This window comes from Oncorhynchus mykiss, chromosome 15 (genome assembly GCF_013265735.2).
Source record: "Oncorhynchus mykiss isolate Arlee chromosome 15, USDA_OmykA_1.1, whole genome shotgun sequence".
Lineage (NCBI taxonomy): Eukaryota > Metazoa > Chordata > Actinopteri > Salmoniformes > Salmonidae > Oncorhynchus > Oncorhynchus mykiss.
In genome coordinates, this window is record NC_048579.1 from 41307368 (window position 1) to 41326966 (window position 19599).

General features: G+C 41.9%; 23 non-coding genes across 23 annotated transcripts; all 23 read left to right on the forward strand.

The window, feature by feature from the left end:
- Nucleotides 1–345: 345 nt before the first annotated feature.
- On the forward strand, nucleotides 346–417 carry trnap-cgg. Its single transcript has one exon. It is a non-coding gene; the product is annotated as a tRNA-Pro (tRNA).
- An 803-nt stretch (nucleotides 418–1220) lies between these two features.
- trnap-cgg lies at nucleotides 1221–1292 on the forward strand. Its single transcript has one exon. It is a non-coding gene; the product is annotated as a tRNA-Pro (tRNA).
- Nucleotides 1293–2095: 803 nt separating this feature from the next.
- Nucleotides 2096–2167, forward strand: trnap-cgg. The gene has a single exon. It is a non-coding gene; the product is annotated as a tRNA-Pro (tRNA).
- Nucleotides 2168–2970: 803 nt separating this feature from the next.
- trnap-cgg lies at nucleotides 2971–3042 on the forward strand. The gene has a single exon. It is a non-coding gene; the product is annotated as a tRNA-Pro (tRNA).
- Nucleotides 3043–3845: 803 nt separating this feature from the next.
- Nucleotides 3846–3917, forward strand: trnap-cgg. Its single transcript has one exon. It is a non-coding gene; the product is annotated as a tRNA-Pro (tRNA).
- An 803-nt stretch (nucleotides 3918–4720) lies between these two features.
- On the forward strand, nucleotides 4721–4792 carry trnap-cgg. Its single transcript has one exon. It is a non-coding gene; the product is annotated as a tRNA-Pro (tRNA).
- An 803-nt stretch (nucleotides 4793–5595) lies between these two features.
- On the forward strand, nucleotides 5596–5667 carry trnap-cgg. The gene has a single exon. It is a non-coding gene; the product is annotated as a tRNA-Pro (tRNA).
- An 834-nt stretch (nucleotides 5668–6501) lies between these two features.
- On the forward strand, nucleotides 6502–6573 carry trnap-cgg. Its single transcript has one exon. It is a non-coding gene; the product is annotated as a tRNA-Pro (tRNA).
- An 803-nt stretch (nucleotides 6574–7376) lies between these two features.
- trnap-cgg lies at nucleotides 7377–7448 on the forward strand. Its single transcript has one exon. It is a non-coding gene; the product is annotated as a tRNA-Pro (tRNA).
- Nucleotides 7449–8251: 803 nt separating this feature from the next.
- Nucleotides 8252–8323, forward strand: trnap-cgg. Its single transcript has one exon. It is a non-coding gene; the product is annotated as a tRNA-Pro (tRNA).
- An 803-nt stretch (nucleotides 8324–9126) lies between these two features.
- Nucleotides 9127–9198, forward strand: trnap-cgg. The gene has a single exon. It is a non-coding gene; the product is annotated as a tRNA-Pro (tRNA).
- An 834-nt stretch (nucleotides 9199–10032) lies between these two features.
- On the forward strand, nucleotides 10033–10104 carry trnap-cgg. Its single transcript has one exon. It is a non-coding gene; the product is annotated as a tRNA-Pro (tRNA).
- An 803-nt stretch (nucleotides 10105–10907) lies between these two features.
- trnap-cgg lies at nucleotides 10908–10979 on the forward strand. Its single transcript has one exon. It is a non-coding gene; the product is annotated as a tRNA-Pro (tRNA).
- An 803-nt stretch (nucleotides 10980–11782) lies between these two features.
- trnap-cgg lies at nucleotides 11783–11854 on the forward strand. The gene has a single exon. It is a non-coding gene; the product is annotated as a tRNA-Pro (tRNA).
- Nucleotides 11855–12657: 803 nt separating this feature from the next.
- On the forward strand, nucleotides 12658–12729 carry trnap-cgg. Its single transcript has one exon. It is a non-coding gene; the product is annotated as a tRNA-Pro (tRNA).
- An 803-nt stretch (nucleotides 12730–13532) lies between these two features.
- trnap-cgg lies at nucleotides 13533–13604 on the forward strand. The gene has a single exon. It is a non-coding gene; the product is annotated as a tRNA-Pro (tRNA).
- An 803-nt stretch (nucleotides 13605–14407) lies between these two features.
- trnap-cgg lies at nucleotides 14408–14479 on the forward strand. Its single transcript has one exon. It is a non-coding gene; the product is annotated as a tRNA-Pro (tRNA).
- A 767-nt stretch (nucleotides 14480–15246) lies between these two features.
- trnap-cgg lies at nucleotides 15247–15318 on the forward strand. Its single transcript has one exon. It is a non-coding gene; the product is annotated as a tRNA-Pro (tRNA).
- Nucleotides 15319–16121: 803 nt separating this feature from the next.
- On the forward strand, nucleotides 16122–16193 carry trnap-cgg. Its single transcript has one exon. It is a non-coding gene; the product is annotated as a tRNA-Pro (tRNA).
- An 803-nt stretch (nucleotides 16194–16996) lies between these two features.
- On the forward strand, nucleotides 16997–17068 carry trnap-cgg. The gene has a single exon. It is a non-coding gene; the product is annotated as a tRNA-Pro (tRNA).
- Nucleotides 17069–17871: 803 nt separating this feature from the next.
- Nucleotides 17872–17943, forward strand: trnap-cgg. Its single transcript has one exon. It is a non-coding gene; the product is annotated as a tRNA-Pro (tRNA).
- A 695-nt stretch (nucleotides 17944–18638) lies between these two features.
- Nucleotides 18639–18710, forward strand: trnap-cgg. The gene has a single exon. It is a non-coding gene; the product is annotated as a tRNA-Pro (tRNA).
- An 803-nt stretch (nucleotides 18711–19513) lies between these two features.
- On the forward strand, nucleotides 19514–19585 carry trnap-cgg. Its single transcript has one exon. It is a non-coding gene; the product is annotated as a tRNA-Pro (tRNA).
- The last annotated feature ends 14 nt before the right edge of the window (nucleotides 19586–19599 follow it).

Sequence of the window (19599 nt, forward strand, 5' to 3'; positions counted from 1 at the left end):
CAATGGGGATTTTTTATTTTATTCATGTACCGGTGCGTCAATCGGATCAAATGAAATGAGATCCAATTGATTTTGATGTCTACTTTTTAATTTTTTTAATCTACATTAGCTCTTTCTTCATTTGTTTCTTGCTGTTACAGCTAATGAAGATTGAATCTGAAAGACTCAGCAGATGAATTACAGATTATTTGAACTAAAACCTAGTCAACTGCTTGGAAGACAGCTATGCTCACAAGTATACCACCAACACTCACGTTATTCACTGTGGCCTGGCACCATCGACCTGTCAATCCAAATCCTCACCGTCATTACTGGTGACTGCAATAAAAATGCCTTTGATAAAACGGCTCGTTGGTCTAGGGGTATGATTCTCGCTTCGGGTGCGAGAGGTCCCGCGTTCAAATCCCGGACGAGCCCATGTGTAGATCCTTTAACAATCTGAAAGAGGCGGTTCTTGGGCAACAGTTTGGAGTGCAGACCAAGGTGGATGAGTGATAAAGGCAATGGATTGCTAATCCATTGTGCTCTGCACTCGTGGGTTCAGCATCGCACAGCATTTATTCATTTCTTCCTTGGTTAAAAAATCTGTCATTTTAACCGGTACATAGATTACCTTCAGACGAGTGTCGTGACCCTTGTGGGGGTCGTAGAGCAAAACTGAGATGGTCAAACAATTTTGTAGGTCAAACCGTTCGGAAGCTACAGCCATTTGTATGAGAAGACTGATTTTCGGGATGTGTCATGTTTTGACAAACATTGTTCTCGCTCTGCCGCATTTCACCAAAGATGCAGAGGTGTGACATCAGCGGTTATGAAGGTTTGAGAAGCATCCAGTGCAAAAAAAGTGACATTTCTAGTTTAAAACAGACAGATTCCAATGGGGATTTTTTATTTTATTCATGTACCGGTGCGTCAATCGGATCAAATGAAATGAGATCCAATTGATTTTGATGTCTACTTTTGAATTTTTTTAATCTACATTAGCTCTTTCTTCATTTGTTTCTTGCTGTTACAGCTAATGAAGATTGAATCTGAAAGACTCAGCAGATGAATTACAGATTATTTGAACTAAAACCTAGTCAACTGCTTGGAAGACAGCTATGCTCACAAGTATACCACCAACACTCACGTTATTCACTGTGGCCTGGCACCATCGACCTGTCAATCCAAATCCTCACCGTCATTACTGGTGACTGCAATAAAAATGCCTTTGATAAAACGGCTCGTTGGTCTAGGGGTATGATTCTCGCTTCGGGTGCGAGAGGTCCCGGGTTCAAATCCCGGACGAGCCCATGTGTAGATCCTTTAACAATCTGAAAGAGGCGGTTCTTGGGCAACAGTTTGGAGTGCAGACCAAGGTGGATGAGTGATAAAGGCAATGGATTGCTAATCCATTGTGCTCTGCACTCGTGGGTTCAGCATCGCACAGCATTTATTCATTTCTTCCTTGGTTAAAAAATCTGTCATTTTAACCGGTACATAGATTACCTTCAGACGAGTGTCGTGACCCTTGTGGGGGTCGTAGAGCAAAACTGAGATGGTCAAACAATTTTGTAGGTCAAACCGTTCGGAAGCTACAGCCATTTGTATGAGAAGACTGATTTTCGGGATGTGTCATGTTTTGACAAACATTGTTCTCGCTCTGCCGCATTTCACCAAAGATGCAGAGGTGTGACATCAGCGGTTATGAAGGTTTGAGAAGCATCCAGTGCAAAAAAAGTGACATTTCTAGTTTAAAACAGACAGATTCCAATGGGGATTTTTTATTTTATTCATGTACCGGTGCGTCAATCGGATCAAATGAAATGAGATCCAATTGATTTTGATGTCTACTTTTTAATTTTTTTAATCTACATTAGCTCTTTCTTCATTTGTTTCTTGCTGTTACAGCTAATGAAGATTGAATCTGAAAGACTCAGCAGATGAATTACAGAGTATTTTAACTAAAACCTGGTCAACTGCTTGGAAGACAGCTATGCTCACAAGTATACCACCAACACTCACGTTATTCACTGTGGCCTGGCACCATCGACCTGTCAATCCAAATCCTCACCGTCATTACTGGTGACTGCAATAAAAATGCCTTTGATAAAACGGCTCGTTGGTCTAGGGGTATGATTCTCGCTTCGGGTGCGAGAGGTCCCGGGTTCAAATCCTGGACGAGCCCATGTGTAGATCCTTTAACAATCTGAAAGAGGCGGTTCTTGGGCAACAGTTTGGAGTGCAGACCAAGGTGGATGAGTGATAAAGGCAATGGATTGCTAATCCATTGTGCTCTGCACTCGTGGGTTCAGCATCGCACAGCATTTATTCATTTCTTCCTTGGTTAAAAAATCTGTCATTTTAACCGGTACATAGATTACCTTCAGACGAGTGTCGTGACCCTTGTGGGGGTCGTAGAGCAAAACTGAGATGGTCAAACAATTTTGTAGGTCAAACCGTTCGGAAGCTACAGCCATTTGTATGAGAAGACTGATTTTCGGGATGTGTCATGTTTTGACAAACATTGTTCTCGCTCTGCCGCATTTCACCAAAGATGCAGAGGTGTGACATCAGCGGTTATGAAGGTTTGAGAAGCATCCAGTGCAAAAAAAGTGACATTTCTAGTTTAAAACAGACAGATTCCAATGGGGATTTTTTATTTTATTCATGTACCGGTGCGTCAATCGGATCAAATGAAATGAGATCCAATTGATTTTGATGTCTACTTTTTAATTTTTTTAATCTACATTAGCTCTTTCTTCATTTGTTTCTTGCTGTTACAGCTAATGAAGATTGAATCTGAAAGACTCAGCAGATGAATTACAGAGTATTTTAACTAAAACCTGGTCAACTGCTTGGAAGACAGCTATGCTCACAAGTATACCACCAACACTCACGTTATTCACTGTGGCCTGGCACCATCGACCTGTCAATCCAAATCCTCACCGTCATTATTGGTGACTGCAATAAAAATGCCTTTGATAAAACGGCTCGTTGGTCTAGGGGTATGATTCTCGCTTCGGGTGCGAGAGGTCCCGGGTTCAAATCCCGGACGAGCCCATGTGTAGATCCTTTAACAATCTGAAAGAGGCGGTTCTTGGGCAACAGTTTGGAGTGCAGACCAAGGTGGATGAGTGATAAAGGCAATGGATTGCTAATCCATTGTGCTCTGCACTCGTGGGTTCAGCATCGCACAGCATTTATTCATTTCTTCCTTGGTTAAAAAATCTGTCATTTTAACCGGTACATAGATTACCTTCAGACGAGTGTCGTGACCCTTGTGGGGGTCGTAGAGCAAAACTGAGATGGTCAAACAATTTTGTAGGTCAAACCGTTCGGAAGCTACAGCCATTTGTATGAGAAGACTGATTTTCGGGATGTGTCATGTTTTGACAAACATTGTTCTCGCTCTGCCGCATTTCACCAAAGATGCAGAGGTGTGACATCAGCGGTTATGAAGGTTTGAGAAGCATCCAGTGCAAAAAAAGTGACATTTCTAGTTTAAAACAGACAGATTCCAATGGGGATTTTTTATTTTATTCATGTACCGGTGCGTCAATCGGATCAAATGAAATGAGATCCAATTGATTTTGATGTCTACTTTTTAATTTTTTTAATCTACATTAGCTCTTTCTTCATTTGTTTCTTGCTGTTACAGCTAATGAAGATTGAATCTGAAAGACTCAGCAGATGAATTACAGAGTATTTTAACTAAAACCTGGTCAACTGCTTGGAAGACAGCTATGCTCACAAGTATACCACCAACACTCACGTTATTCACTGTGGCCTGGCACCATCGACCTGTCAATCCAAATCCTCACCGTCATTATTGGTGACTGCAATAAAAATGCCTTTGATAAAACGGCTCGTTGGTCTAGGGGTATGATTCTCGCTTCGGGTGCGAGAGGTCCCGGGTTCAAATCCCGGACGAGCCCATGTGTAGATCCTTTAACAATCTGAAAGAGGCGGTTCTTGGGCAACAGTTTGGAGTGCAGACCAAGGTGGATGAGTGATAAAGGCAATGGATTGCTAATCCATTGTGCTCTGCACTCGTGGGTTCAGCATCGCACAGCATTTATTCATTTCTTCCTTGGTTAAAAAATCTGTCATTTTAACCGGTACATAGATTACCTTCAGACGAGTGTCGTGACCCTTGTGGGGGTCGTAGAGCAAAACTGAGATGGTCAAACAATTTTGTAGGTCAAACCGTTCGGAAGCTACAGCCATTTGTATGAGAAGACTGATTTTCGGGATGTGTCATGTTTTGACAAACATTGTTCTCGCTCTGCCGCATTTCACCAAAGATGCAGAGGTGTGACATCAGCGGTTATGAAGGTTTGAGAAGCATCCAGTGCAAAAAAAGTGACATTTCTAGTTTAAAACAGACAGATTCCAATGGGGATTTTTTATTTTATTCATGTACCGGTGCGTCAATCGGATCAAATGAAATGAGATCCAATTGATTTTGATGTCTACTTTTTAATTTTTTTAATCTACATTAGCTCTTTCTTCATTTGTTTCTTGCTGTTACAGCTAATGAAGATTGAATCTGAAAGACTCAGCAGGTGAATTACAGAGTATTTTAACTAAAACCTGGTCAACTGCTTGGAAGACAGCTATGCTCACAAGTATACCACCAACACTCACGTTATTCACTGTGGCCTGGCACCATCGACCTGTCAATCCAAATCCTCACCGTCATTACTGGTGACTGCAATAAAAATGCCTTTGATAAAACGGCTCGTTGGTCTAGGGGTATGATTCTTGCTTCGGGTGCGAGAGGTCCCGGGTTCAAATCCCGGACGAGCCCATGTGTAGATCCTTTAACAATCTGAAAGAGGCGGTTCTTGGGCAACAGTTTGGAGTGCAGACCAAGGTGGATGAGTGATAAAGGCAATGGATTGCTAATCCATTGTGCTCTGCACTCGTGGGTTCAGCATCGCACAGCATTTATTCATTTCTTCCTTGGTTAAAAAATCTGTCATTTTAACCGGTACATAGATTACCTTCAGACGAGTGTCGTGACCCTTGTGGGGGTCGTAGAGCAAAACTGAGATGGTCAAACAATTTTGTAGGTCAAACCGTTCGGAAGCTACAGCCATTTGTATGAGAAGACTGATTTTCGGGATGTGTCATGTTTTGACAAACATTGTTCTCGCTCTGCCGCATTTCACCAAAGATGCAGAGGTGTGACATCAGCGGTTATGAAGGTTTGAGAAGCATCCAGTGCAAAAAAAGTTACATTTCTAGTTTAAAACAGACAGATTCCAATGGGGATTTTTTATTTTATTCATGTACCGGTGCGTCAATCGGATCAAATGAAATGAGATCCAATTGATTTTGATGTCTACTTTTTAATTTTTTTAATCTACATTAGCTCTTTCTTCATTTGTTTCTTGCTGTTACAGCTAATGAAGATTGAATCTGAAAGACTCAGCAGATGAATTACAGAGTATTTTAACTAAAACCTGGTCAACTGCTTGGAAGACAGCTATGCTCACAAGTATACCACCAACACTCACGTTATTCACTGTGGCCTGGCACCATCAACCTGTCAATCCAAATCCTCACCGTCATTACTGGTGACTGCAATAAAAATGCCTTTGATAAAACGGCTCGTTGGTCTAGGGGTATGATTCTCGCTTCGGGTGCGAGAGGTCCCGGGTTCAAATCCCGGACGAGCCCATGTGTAGAGCCTTTAACAATCTGAAAGAGGTGGTTCTTGGGCAACAGTTTGGAGTGCAGACCAAGGTGGATGAGTGATAAAGGCAATGGATTGCTAATCCATTGTGCTCTGCACTCGTGGGTTCAGCATCGCACAGCATTTCTTCATTGGTTAAAAAATCTGTCATTTTAACAGGTACATAGATTACCTTCAGACGAGTGTCGTGACCCTTGTGGGGGTCGTAGAGCAAAACTGAGAATGACATTGTGTTTGTGAGAGTCTCCCCTTTCCATGGAATGGTCAAACAATTTTGTAGGTCAAACCGTTCGGAAGCTACAGCCATTTGTATGAGAAGACTGATTTTCGGGATGTGTCATGTTTTGACAAACATTGTTCTCGCTCTGCCGCATTTCACCAAAGATGCAGAGGTGTGACATCAGCGGTTATGAAGGTTTGAGAAGCATCCAGTGCAAAAAAAGTGACATTTCTAGTTTAAAACAGACAGATTCCAATTGGGATTTTTTATTTTATTCATGTACCGGTGCGTCAATCGGATCAAATGAAATGAGATCCAATTGATTTTGATGTCTACTTTTTAATTTTTTTAATCTACATTAGCTCTTTCTTCATTTGTTTCTTGCTGTTACAGCTAATGAAGATTGAATCTGAAAGACTCAGCAGATGCATTACAGAGTATTTTAACTAAAACCTGGTCAACTGCTTGGAAGACAGCTATGCTCACAAGTATACCACCAACACTCACGTTATTCACTGTGGCCTGGCACCATCGACCTGTCAATCCAAATCCTCACCGTCATTACTGGTGACTGCAATAAAAATGCCTTTGATAAAACGGCTCGTTGGTCTAGGGGTATGATTCTCGCTTCGGGTGCGAGAGGTCCCGGGTTCAAATCCCGGACGAGCCCAAGTGTAGATCCTTTAACAATCTGAAAGAGGCGGTTCTTGGGCAACAGTTTGGAGTGCAGACCAAGGTGGATGAGTGATAAAGGCAATGGATTGCTAATCCATTGTGCTCTGCACTCGTGGGTTCATTATCGCACAGCATTTATTCATTTCTTCCTTGGTTAAAAAATCTGTCATTTTAACCGGTACATAGATTACCTTCAGACGAGTGTCGTGACCCTTGTGGGGGTCGTAGAGCAAAACTGAGATGGTCAAACAATTTTGTAGGTCAAACCGTTCGGAAGCTACAGCCATTTGTATGAGAAGACTGATTTTCGGGATGTGTCATGTTTTGACAAACATTGTTCTCGCTCTGCCGCATTTCACCAAAGATGCAGAGGTGTGACATCAGCGGTTATGAAGGTTTGAGAAGCATCCAGTGCAAAAAAAGTGACATTTCTAGTTTAAAACAGACAGATTCCAATGGGGATTTTTTATTTTATTCATGTACCGGTGCGTCAATCGGATCAAATGAAATGAGATCCAATTGATTTTGATGTCTACTTTTTAATTTTTTTAATCTACATTAGCTCTTTCTTCATTTGTTTCTTGCTGTTACAGCTAATGAAGATTGAATCTGAAAGACTCAGCAGATGAATTACAGAGTATTTTAACTAAAACCTGGTCAACTGCTTGGAAGACAGCTATGCTCACAAGTATACCACCAACACTCACGTTATTCACTGTGGCCTGGCACCATCGACCTGTCAATCCAAATCCTCACCGTCATTATTGGTGACTGCAATAAAAATGCCTTTGATAAAACGGCTCGTTGGTCTAGGGGTATGATTCTCGCTTCGGGTGCGAGAGGTCCCGGGTTCAAATCCCGGACGAGCCCATGTGTAGATCCTTTAACAATCTGAAAGAGGCGGTTCTTGGGCAACAGTTTGGAGTGCAGACCAAGGTGGATGAGTGATAAAGGCAATGGATTGCTAATCCATTGTGCTCTGCACTCGTGGGTTCAGCATCGCACAGCATTTATTCATTTCTTCCTTGGTTAAAAAATCTGTCATTTTAACCGGTACATAGATTACCTTCAGACGAGTGTCGTGACCCTTGTGGGGGTCGTAGAGCAAAACTGAGATGGTCAAACAATTTTGTAGGTCAAACCGTTCGGAAGCTACAGCCATTTGTATGAGAAGACTGATTTTCGGGATGTGTCATGTTTTGACAAACATTGTTCTCGCTCTGCCGCATTTCACCAAAGATGCAGAGGTGTGACATCAGCGGTTATGAAGGTTTGAGAAGCATCCAGTGCAAAAAAAGTGACATTTCTAGTTTAAAACAGACAGATTCCAATGGGGATTTTTTATTTTATTCATGTACCGGTGCGTCAATCGGATCAAATGAAATGAGATCCAATTGATTTTGATGTCTACTTTTTAATTTTTTTAATCTACATTAGCTCTTTCTTCATTTGTTTCTTGCTGTTACAGCTAATGAAGATTGAATCTGAAAGACTCAGCAGGTGAATTACAGAGTATTTTAACTAAAACCTGGTCAACTGCTTGGAAGACAGCTATGCTCACAAGTATACCACCAACACTCACGTTATTCACTGTGGCCTGGCACCATCGACCTGTCAATCCAAATCCTCACCGTCATTACTGGTGACTGCAATAAAAATGCCTTTGATAAAACGGCTCGTTGGTCTAGGGGTATGATTCTTGCTTCGGGTGCGAGAGGTCCCGGGTTCAAATCCCGGACGAGCCCATGTGTAGATCCTTTAACAATCTGAAAGAGGCGGTTCTTGGGCAACAGTTTGGAGTGCAGACCAAGGTGGATGAGTGATAAAGGCAATGGATTGCTAATCCATTGTGCTCTGCACTCGTGGGTTCAGCATCGCACAGCATTTATTCATTTCTTCCTTGGTTAAAAAATCTGTCATTTTAACCGGTACATAGATTACCTTCAGACGAGTGTCGTGACCCTTGTGGGGGTCGTAGAGCAAAACTGAGATGGTCAAACAATTTTGTAGGTCAAACCGTTCGGAAGCTACAGCCATTTGTATGAGAAGACTGATTTTCGGGATGTGTCATGTTTTGACAAACATTGTTCTCGCTCTGCCGCATTTCACCAAAGATGCAGAGGTGTGACATCAGCGGTTATGAAGGTTTGAGAAGCATCCAGTGCAAAAAAAGTTACATTTCTAGTTTAAAACAGACAGATTCCAATGGGGATTTTTTATTTTATTCATGTACCGGTGCGTCAATCGGATCAAATGAAATGAGATCCAATTGATTTTGATGTCTACTTTTTAATTTTTTTAATCTACATTAGCTCTTTCTTCATTTGTTTCTTGCTGTTACAGCTAATGAAGATTGAATCTGAAAGACTCAGCAGATGAATTACAGAGTATTTTAACTAAAACCTGGTCAACTGCTTGGAAGACAGCTATGCTCACAAGTATACCACCAACACTCACGTTATTCACTGTGGCCTGGCACCATCAACCTGTCAATCCAAATCCTCACCGTCATTACTGGTGACTGCAATAAAAATGCCTTTGATAAAACGGCTCGTTGGTCTAGGGGTATGATTCTCGCTTCGGGTGCGAGAGGTCCCGGGTTCAAATCCCGGACGAGCCCATGTGTAGAGCCTTTAACAATCTGAAAGAGGTGGTTCTTGGGCAACAGTTTGGAGTGCAGACCAAGGTGGATGAGTGATAAAGGCAATGGATTGCTAATCCATTGTGCTCTGCACTCGTGGGTTCAGCATCGCACAGCATTTCTTCATTGGTTAAAAAATCTGTCATTTTAACCGGTACATAGATTACCTTCAGACGAGTGTCGTGACCCTTGTGGGGGTCGTAGAGCAAAACTGAGAATGACATTGTGTTTGTGAGAGTCTCCCCTTTCCATGGAATGGTCAAACAATTTTGTAGGTCAAACCGTTCGGAAGCTACAGCCATTTGTATGAGAAGACTGATTTTCGGGATGTGTCATGTTTTGACAAACATTGTTCTCGCTCTGCCGCATTTCACCAAAGATGCAGAGGTGTGACATCAGCGGTTATGAAGGTTTGAGAAGCATCCAGTGCAAAAAAAGTGACATTTCTAGTTTAAAACAGACAGATTCCAATTGGGATTTTTTATTTTATTCATGTACCGGTGCGTCAATCGGATCAAATGAAATGAGATCCAATTGATTTTGATGTCTACTTTTTAATTTTTTTAATCTACATTAGCTCTTTCTTCATTTGTTTCTTGCTGTTACAGCTAATGAAGATTGAATCTGAAAGACTCAGCAGATGCATTACAGAGTATTTTAACTAAAACCTGGTCAACTGCTTGGAAGACAGCTATGCTCACAAGTATACCACCAACACTCACGTTATTCACTGTGGCCTGGCACCATCGACCTGTCAATCCAAATCCTCACCGTCATTACTGGTGACTGCAATAAAAATGCCTTTGATAAAACGGCTCGTTGGTCTAGGGGTATGATTCTCGCTTCGGGTGCGAGAGGTCCCGGGTTCAAATCCCGGACGAGCCCAAGTGTAGATCCTTTAACAATCTGAAAGAGGCGGTTCTTGGGCAACAGTTTGGAGTGCAGACCAAGGTGGATGAGTGATAAAGGCAATGGATTGCTAATCCATTGTGCTCTGCACTCGTGGGTTCATTATCGCACAGCATTTATTCATTTCTTCCTTGGTTAAAAAATCTGTCATTTTAACCGGTACATAGATTACCTTCAGACGAGTGTCGTGACCCTTGTGGGGGTCGTAGAGCAAAACTGAGATGGTCAAACAATTTTGTAGGTCAAACCGTTCGGAAGCTACAGCCATTTGTATGAGAAGACTGATTTTCGGGATGTGTCATGTTTTGACAAACATTGTTCTCGCTCTGCCGCATTTCACCAAAGATGCAGAGGTGTGACATCAGCGGTTATGAAGGTTTGAGAAGCATCCAGTGCAAAAAAAGTGACATTTCTAGTTTAAAACAGACAGATTCCAATGGGGATTTTTTATTTTATTCATGTACCGGTGCGTCAATCGGATCAAATGAAATGAGATCCAATTGATTTTGATGTCTACTTTTAAATTTTTTTAATCTACATTAGCTCTTTCTTCATTTGTTTCTTGCTGTTTCAGCTAATGAAGATTGAATCTGAAAGACTCAGCAGATGAATTACAGATTATTTGAACTAAAACCTGGTCAACTGCTTGGAAGACAGCTATGCTCACAAGTATACCACGAACACTCACGTTATTCACTGTGGCCTGGCACCATCGACCTGTCAATCCAAATCCTCACCGTCATTACTGGTGACTGCAATAAAAATGCCTTTGATAAAACGGCTCGTTGGTCTAGGGGTATGATTCTCGCTTCGGGTGCGAGAGGTCCCGGGTTCAAATCCCGGACGAGCCCATGTGTAGAGCCTTTAACAATCTGAAAGAGGCGGTTCTTGGGCAACAGTTTGGAGTGCAGACCAAGGTGGATGAGTGATAAAGGCAATGGATTGCTAATCCATTGTGCTCTGCACTCGTGGGGTCAGCATCGCACAGCATTTATTCATTTCTTCCTTGGTTAAAAAATCTGTCATTTTAACCGGTACATAGATTACCTTCAGACGAGTGTCGTGACCCTTGTGGGGGTCGTAGAGCAAAACTGAGATGGTCAAACAATTTTGTAGGTCAAACCGTTCGGAAGCTACAGCCATTTGTATGAGAAGACTGATTTTCGGGATGTGTCATGTTTTGACAAACATTGTTCTCGCTCTGCCGCATTTCACCAAAGATGCAGAGGTGTGACATCAGCGGTTATGAAGGTTTGAGAAGCATCCAGTGCAAAAAAAGTGACATTTCTAGTTTAAAACAGACAGATTCCAATTGGGATTTTTTATTTTATTCATGTACCGGTGCGTCAATCGGATCAAATGAAATGAGATCCAATTGATTTTGATGTCTACTTTTTAATTTTTTTAATCTACATTAGCTCTTTCTTCATTTGTTTCTTGCTGTTACAGCTAATGAAGATTGAATCTGAAAGACTCAGCAGATGCATTACAGAGTATTTTAACTAAAACCTGGTCAACTGCTTGGAAGACAGCTATGCTCACAAGTATACCACCAACACTCACGTTATTCACTGTGGCCTGGCACCATCGACCTGTCAATCCAAATCCTCACCGTCATTACTGGTGACTGCAATAAAAATGCCTTTGATAAAACGGCTCGTTGGTCTAGGGGTATGATTCTCGCTTCGGGTGCGAGAGGTCCCGGGTTCAAATCCCGGACGAGCCCAAGTGTAGATCCTTTAACAATCTGAAAGAGGCGGTTCTTGGGCAACAGTTTGGAGTGCAGACCAAGGTGGATGAGTGATAAAGGCAATGGATTGCTAATCCATTGTGCTCTGCACTCGTGGGTTCATTATCGCACAGCATTTATTCATTTCTTCCTTGGTTAAAAAATCTGTCATTTTAACCGGTACATAGATTACCTTCAGACGAGTGTCGTGACCCTTGTGGGGGTCGTAGAGCAAAACTGAGATGGTCAAACAATTTTGTAGGTCAAACCGTTCGGAAGCTACAGCCATTTGTATGAGAAGACTGATTTTCGGGATGTGTCATGTTTTGACAAACATTGTTCTCGCTCTGCCGCATTTCACCAAAGATGCAGAGGTGTGACATCAGCGGTTATGAAGGTTTGAGAAGCATCCAGTGCAAAAAAAGTGACATTTCTAGTTTAAAACAGACAGATTCCAATGGGGATTTTTTATTTTATTCATGTACCGGTGCGTCAATCGGATCAAATGAAATGAGATCCAATTGATTTTGATGTCTACTTTTAAATTTTTTTAATCTACATTAGCTCTTTCTTCATTTGTTTCTTGCTGTTTCAGCTAATGAAGATTGAATCTGAAAGACTCAGCAGATGAATTACAGATTATTTGAACTAAAACCTGGTCAACTGCTTGGAAGACAGCTATGCTCACAAGTATACCACGAACACTCACGTTATTCACTGTGGCCTGGCACCATCGACCTGTCAATCCAAATCCTCACCGTCATTACTGGTGACTGCAATAAAAATGCCTTTGATAAAACGGCTCGTTGGTCTAGGGGTATGATTCTAGCTTCGGGTGCGAGAGGTCCCGGGTTCAAATCCCGGACGAGCCCATGTGTAGAGCCTTTAACAATCTGAAAGAGGCGGTTCTTGGGCAACAGTTTGGAGTGCAGACCAAGGTGGATGAGTGATAAAGGCAATGGATTGCTAATCCATTGTGCTCTGCACTCGTGGGTTCAGCATCGCACAGCATTTATTCATTTCTTCCTTGGTTAAAAAATCTGTCATTTTAACCGGTACATAGATTACCTTCAGACGAGTGTCGTGACCCTTGTGGGGGTCGTAGAGCAAAACTGAGATGGTCAAACAATTTTGTAGGTCAAACCGTTCGGAAGCTACAGCCATTTGTATGAGAAGACTGATTTTCGGGATGTGTCATGTTTTGACAAACATTGTTCTCGCTCTGCCGCATTTCACCAAAGATGCAGAGGTGTGACATCAGCGGTTATGAAGGTTTGAGAAGCATCCAGTGCAAAAAAAGTGACATTTCTAGTTTAAAACAGACAGATTCCAATGGGGATTTTTTATTTTATTCATGTACCGGTGCGTCAATCGGATCAAATGAAATGAGATCCAATTGATTTTGATGTCTACTTTTTAATTTTTTTAATCTACATTAGCTCTTTCTTCATTTGTTTCTTGCTGTTACAGCTAATGAAGATTGAATCTGAAAGACTCAGCAGATGAATTACAGAGTATTTTAACTAAAACCTGGTCAACTGCTTGGAAGACAGCTATGCTCACAAGTATACCACCAACACTCACGTTATTCACTGTGGCCTGGCACCATCGACCTGTCAATCCAAATCCTCACCGTCATTACTGGTGACTGCAATAAAAATGCCTTTGATAAAACGGCTCGTTGGTCTAGGGGTATGATTCTCGCTTCGGGTGCGAGAGGTCCCGGGTTCAAATCCCGGACGAGCCCATGTGTAGATCCTTTAACAATCTGAAAGAGGCGGTTCTTGGGCAACAGTTTGGAGTGCAGACCAAGGTGGATGAGTGATAAAGGCAATGGATTGCTAATCCATTGTGCTCTGCACTCGTGGGTTCAGCATCGCACAGCATTTATTCATTTCTTCCTTGGTTAAAAAATCTGTCATTTTAACCGGTACATAGATTACCTTCAGACGAGTGTCGTGACCCTTGTGGGGGTCGTAGAGCAAAACTGAGATGGTCAAACAATTTTGTAGGTCAAACCGTTCTGAAGCTACAGCCATTTGTATGAGAAGACTGATTTTCGGGATGTGTCATGTTTTGACAAACATTGTTCTCGCTCTGCCGCATTTCACCAAAGATGCAGAGGTGTGACATCAGCGGTTATGAAGGTTTGAGAAGCATCCAGTGCAAAAAAAGCGACATTTTTAGTTTAAAACAGACAGATTCCAATGGGGATTTTTTATTTTATTAATGTACCGGTGCGTCAATCGGATCAAATGAAATGAAATCCAATTGATTTTGATGTCTACTTTTTAATTTTTTTAATCTACATTAGCTCTTTCTTCATTTGTTTCTTGCTGTTACAGCTAATGAAGATTGAATCTGAAAGATTCAGCAGATGAATTACAGAGTATTTGAACTAAAACCTGGTCAACTGCTTGGAAGACAGCTATGCTCACAAGTATACCACCAACACTCACGTTATTCACTGTGGCCTGGCACCATCGACCTGTCAATCCAAATCCTCACCGTCATTGCTGGCGACTGCAATAAAAATGCCTTTGATAAAATGGCTCGTTGGTCTAGGGGTATGATTCTCGCTTCGGGTGCGAGAGGTCCCGGGTTCAAATCCCGGACGAGCCCATGTGTAGAGCCTTTAACAATCTGAAATAGGCGGTTCTTGGGCAACAGTTTGGAGTGCAGACCAAGGTGGATGAGTGATAAAGGCAATGGATTGCTAATCCATTGTGCTCTGCACTCGTGGGTTCAGCATCGCACAGCATTTATTCATTTCTTCCTTGGTTAAAAAATCTGTCATTTTAACCGGTACATAGATTACCTTCAGACGAGTGTCGTGACCCTTGTGGGGGTCGTAGAGCAAAACTGAGATGGTCAAACAATTTTGTAGGTCAAACCGTTCGGAAGCTACAGCCATTTGTATGAGAAGACTGATTTTCGGGATGTGTCATGTTTTGACAAACATTGTTCTCGCTCTGCCGCATTTCACCAAAGATGCAGAGGTGTGACATCAGCGGTTATGAAGGTTTGAGAAGCATCCAGTGCAAAAAAAGTGAAATTTCTAGTTTAAAACAGACAGATTCCGATGGGGATTTTTTATTTTATTCATGTACCGGTGCGTCAATCGGATCAAATGAAATGAGATCCAATTAATTTTGATGTCTACTTTTTAATTTTTTTAATCTACATTAGCTCTTTCTTCATTTGTTTCTTGCTGTTACAGCTAATGAAGATTGAATCTGAAAGACTCAGCAGATGAATTACAGAGTATTTGAACTAAAACCTGGTCAACTGCTTGGAAGACAGCTATGCTCACAAGTATACCACCAACACTCACGTTATTCACTGTGGCCTGTCACCATCGACTGCAATAAAAATGCCTTTGATAAAACGGCTCGTTGGTCTAGGGGTATGATTCTCGCTTCGGGTGCGAGAGGTCCTGGTTTCAAATCCCGGACGAGCCCATGTGTAGAGCCTTTAACAATCTGAAAGAGGTGGTTCTTGGGCAACAGTTTGGAGTGCAGACCAAGGTGGATGAGTGATAAAGGCAATGGATTGCTAATCCATTGTGCTCTGCACTCGTGGAATCAGCATCGCACAGCATTTATTCATTTCTTCCTTGGTTAAAAAATCTGTCATTTTAACCGGTACATAGATTACCTTCAGACGAGTGTCGTGACCCTTGTGGGGGTTGTAGAGCAAAACTGAGATGGTCAAACAATTTTGTAGGTCAAACCGTTCGGAAGCTACAGCCATTTGTATGAGAAGACTGATTTTCGGGATGTGTCATGTTTTGACAAACATTGTTCTCGCTCTGCCGCATTTCACCAAAGATGCAGAGGTGTGACATCAGCGGTTATGAAGGTTTGAGAAGCATCCAGTGCAAAAAAAGTGACATTTCTAGTTTAAAACAGACAGATTCCGATGGGGATTTTTTATTTTATTCATGTACCGGTGCGTCAATCGGATCAAATGAAATGAGATCCAATTAATTTTGATGTCTACTTTTGAATTTTTTTAATCTACATTAGCTCTTTCTTCATTTGTTTCTTGCTGTTACAGCTAATGAAGATTGAATCTGAAAGACTCAGCAGATGAATTACAGAGTATTTGAACTAAAACCTGGTCAACTGCTTGGAAGACAGCTATGCCCACAAGTATACCACCAACACTCACGTTATTCACTGTGGCCTGGCACCATCGACCTGTCAATCCAAATCCTCACCGTCATTACTGGCGACTGCAATAAAAATGCCTTTGATAAAACGGCTCGTTGGTCTAGGGGTATGATTCTCGCTTCGGGTGTGAGAGGTCCTGGGTTCAAATCCCGGACGAGCCCATGTGTAGAGCCTTTAACAATCTGAAAGAGGTGGTTCTTGAGGAACAGTTTGGAGTGCAGACCAAGGTGGATGAGTGATAAAGGCAATGGATTGCTAATCCATTGTGCTCTGCACTCGTGGGTTCAGCATCGCACAGCATTTATTCATTTCTTCCTTGGTTAAAAAATCTATCATTTTAACCGGTACATAGATTACCTTCAGACGAGTGTCGTGACCCTTGTGGGGGTCGTAGAGGAAAACTGAGATGGTCAAACAATTTTGTAGGTCAAACCGTTCGGAAGCTACAGCCATTTGTATGAGAAGACTGATTTTCGGGATGTGTCATGTTTTGACAAACATTGTTCTCGCTCTGCCGCATTTCACCAAAGATGCAGAGGTGTGACATCAGCGGTTATGAAGGTTTGAGAAGCATCCAGTGCAAAAAAAGTGACATTTCTAGTTTAAAACAGACAGATTCCGATGGGGATTTTTTATTTTATTCATGTACCGGTGCGTCAATCGGATCAAATGAAATGAAATCCAATTGATTTTGATGTCTACTTTTTAATTTTTTTAATCTACATTAGCTCTTTCTTCATTTGTTTCTTGCTGTTACAGCTAATGAAGATTGAATCTGAAAGACTCAGCAGATGAATTACAGAGTATTTGAACTAAAACCTGGTCAACTGCTTGGAAGACAGCTATGCTCACAAGTATACCACCAACACTCACGTTATTCACTGTGGCCTGGCACCATCGACCTGTCAATCCAAATCCTCACCGTCATTACTGGCGACTGCAATAAAAATGCATTTGATAAAACGGCTCGTTGGTCTAGGGGTATGATTCTCGCTTCGGGTGTGAGAGGTCCTGGGTTCAAATCCCGGACGAGCCCATGTGTAGAGCCTTTAACAATCTGAAAGAGGTGGTTCTTGGGGAACAGTTTGGAGTGCAGACCAAGGTGGATGAGTGATAAAGGCAATGGATTGCTAATCCATTGTGCTCTGCACTCGTGGGTTCAGCATCGCACAGCATTTATTCATTTCTTCCTTGGTTAAAAAATCTATCATTTTAACCGGTACATAGATTACCTTCAGACGAGTGTCGTGACCCTTGTGGGGGTCGTAGAGGAAAACTGAGATGGTCAAACAATTTTGTAGGTCAAACCGTTCGGAAGCTACAGCCATTTGTATGAGAAGACTGATTTTCGGGATGTGTCATGTTTTGACAAACATTGTTCTCGCTCTGCCGCATTTCACCAAAGATGCAGAGGTGTGACATCAGCGGTTATGAAGGTTTGAGAAGCATCCAGTGCAAAAAAAGTGACATTTCTAGTTTAAAACAGACAGATTCCGATGGGGATTTTTTATTTTATTCATGTACCGGTGCGTCAATCGGATCAAATGAAATGAAATCCAATTGATTTTGATGTCTACTTTTTAATTTTTTTAATCTACATTAGCTCTTTCTTCATTTGTTTCTTGCTGTTACAGCTAATGAAGATTGAATCTGAAAGACTCAGCAGATGAATTACAGAGTATTTGAACTAAAACCTGGTCAACTGCTTGGAAGACAGCTATGCTCACAAGTATACCACCAACACTCACGTTATTCACTGTGGCCTAGCACCATTGACCTGTCAATCCAAATCCTCACCGTCATTACTGGTGACTGCAATAAAAATGCCTTTGATAAAATGGCTCGTTGGTCTAGGGGTATGATTCTCGCTTCGGGTGCGAGAGGTCCCGGGTTCAAATCCCGGACGAGCCCATGTGTAGAGCCTTTAACAATCTGAAAGAGGCGGTGAAAAAATCTGGTTGGTTAAAAAATCTATCATTTTAACCGGTACATAGATTACCTTCAGACGAGTGTCGTGACCCTTGTGGGGGTCGTAGAGCAAAACTGAGATGGTCAAACAATTTTGTAGGTCAAACCGTTCGGAAGCTACAGCCATTTGTATGAGAAGACTGATTTTCGGGATGTGTCATGTTTTGACAAACATTGTTCTCGCTCTGCCGCATTTCACCAAAGATGCAGAGGTGTGACATCAGCGGTTATGAAGGTTTGAGAAGCATCCAGTGCAAAAAAAGTGACATTTCTAGTTTAAAACAGACAGATTCCAATGGGGATTTTTTATTTTATTCATGTACCGGTGCGTCAATCGGATCAAATGAAATGAGATCCAATTGATTTTGATGTCTACTTTTGAATTTGTTTAATCTACATTAGCTCTTTCTTCATTTGTTTCTTGCTGTTACAGCTAATGAAGATTGAATCTGAAAGACTCAGCAGATGAATTACAGAGTATTTTAACTAAAACCTGGTCAACTGCTTGGAAGACAGCTATGCTCACAAGTATACCACCAACACTCACGTTATTCACTGTGGCCTGGCACCATCGACCTGTCAATCCAAATCCTCACCGTCATTACTGGCGACTGCAATAAAAATGCCTTTGATAAAACGGCTCGTTGGTCTAGGGGTATGATTCTCGCTTCGGGTGTGAGAGGTCCTGGGTTCAAATCCCGGACGAGCCCATGTGTAGAGCCTTTAACAATCTGAAAGAGGTGGTTCTTGGGGAACAGTTTGGAGTGCAGACCAAGGTGGATGAGTGATAAAGGCAATGGATTGCTAATCCATTGTGCTCTGCACTCGTGGGTTCAGCATCGCACAGCATTTATTCATTTCTTCCTTGGTTAAAAAATCTATCATTTTAACCGGTACATAGATTACCTTCAGACGAGTGTCGTGACCCTTGTGGGGGTCGTAGAGGAAAACTGAGATGGTCAAACAATTTTGTAGGTCAAACCGTTCGGAAGCTACAGCCATTTGTATGAGAAGACTGATTTTCGGGATGTGTCATGTTTTGACAAACATTGTTCTCGCTCTGCCGCATTTCACCAAAGATGCAGAGGTGTGACATCAGCGGTTATGAAGGTTTGAGAAGCATCCAGTGCAAAAAAAGTGACATTTCTAGTTTAAAACAGACAGATTCCGATGGGGATTTTTTATTTTATTCATGTACCGGTGCGTCAATCGGATCAAATGAAATGAAATCCAATTGATTTTGATGTCTACTTTTTAATTTTTTTAATCTACATTAGCTCTTTCTTCATTTGTTTCTTGCTGTTACAGCTAATGAAGATTGAATCTGAAAGACTCAGCAGATGAATTACAGAGTATTTGAACTAAAACCTGGTCAACTGCTTGGAAGACAGCTATGCTCACAAGTATACCACCAACACTCACGTTATTCACTGTGGCCTAGCACCATTGACCTGTCAATCCAAATCCTCACCGTCATTACTGGTGACTGCAATAAAAATGCCTTTGATAAAATGGCTCGTTGGTCTAGGGGTATGATTCTCGCTTCGGGTGCGAGAGGTCCCGGGTTCAAATCCCGGACGAGCCCATGTGTAGAGCCTT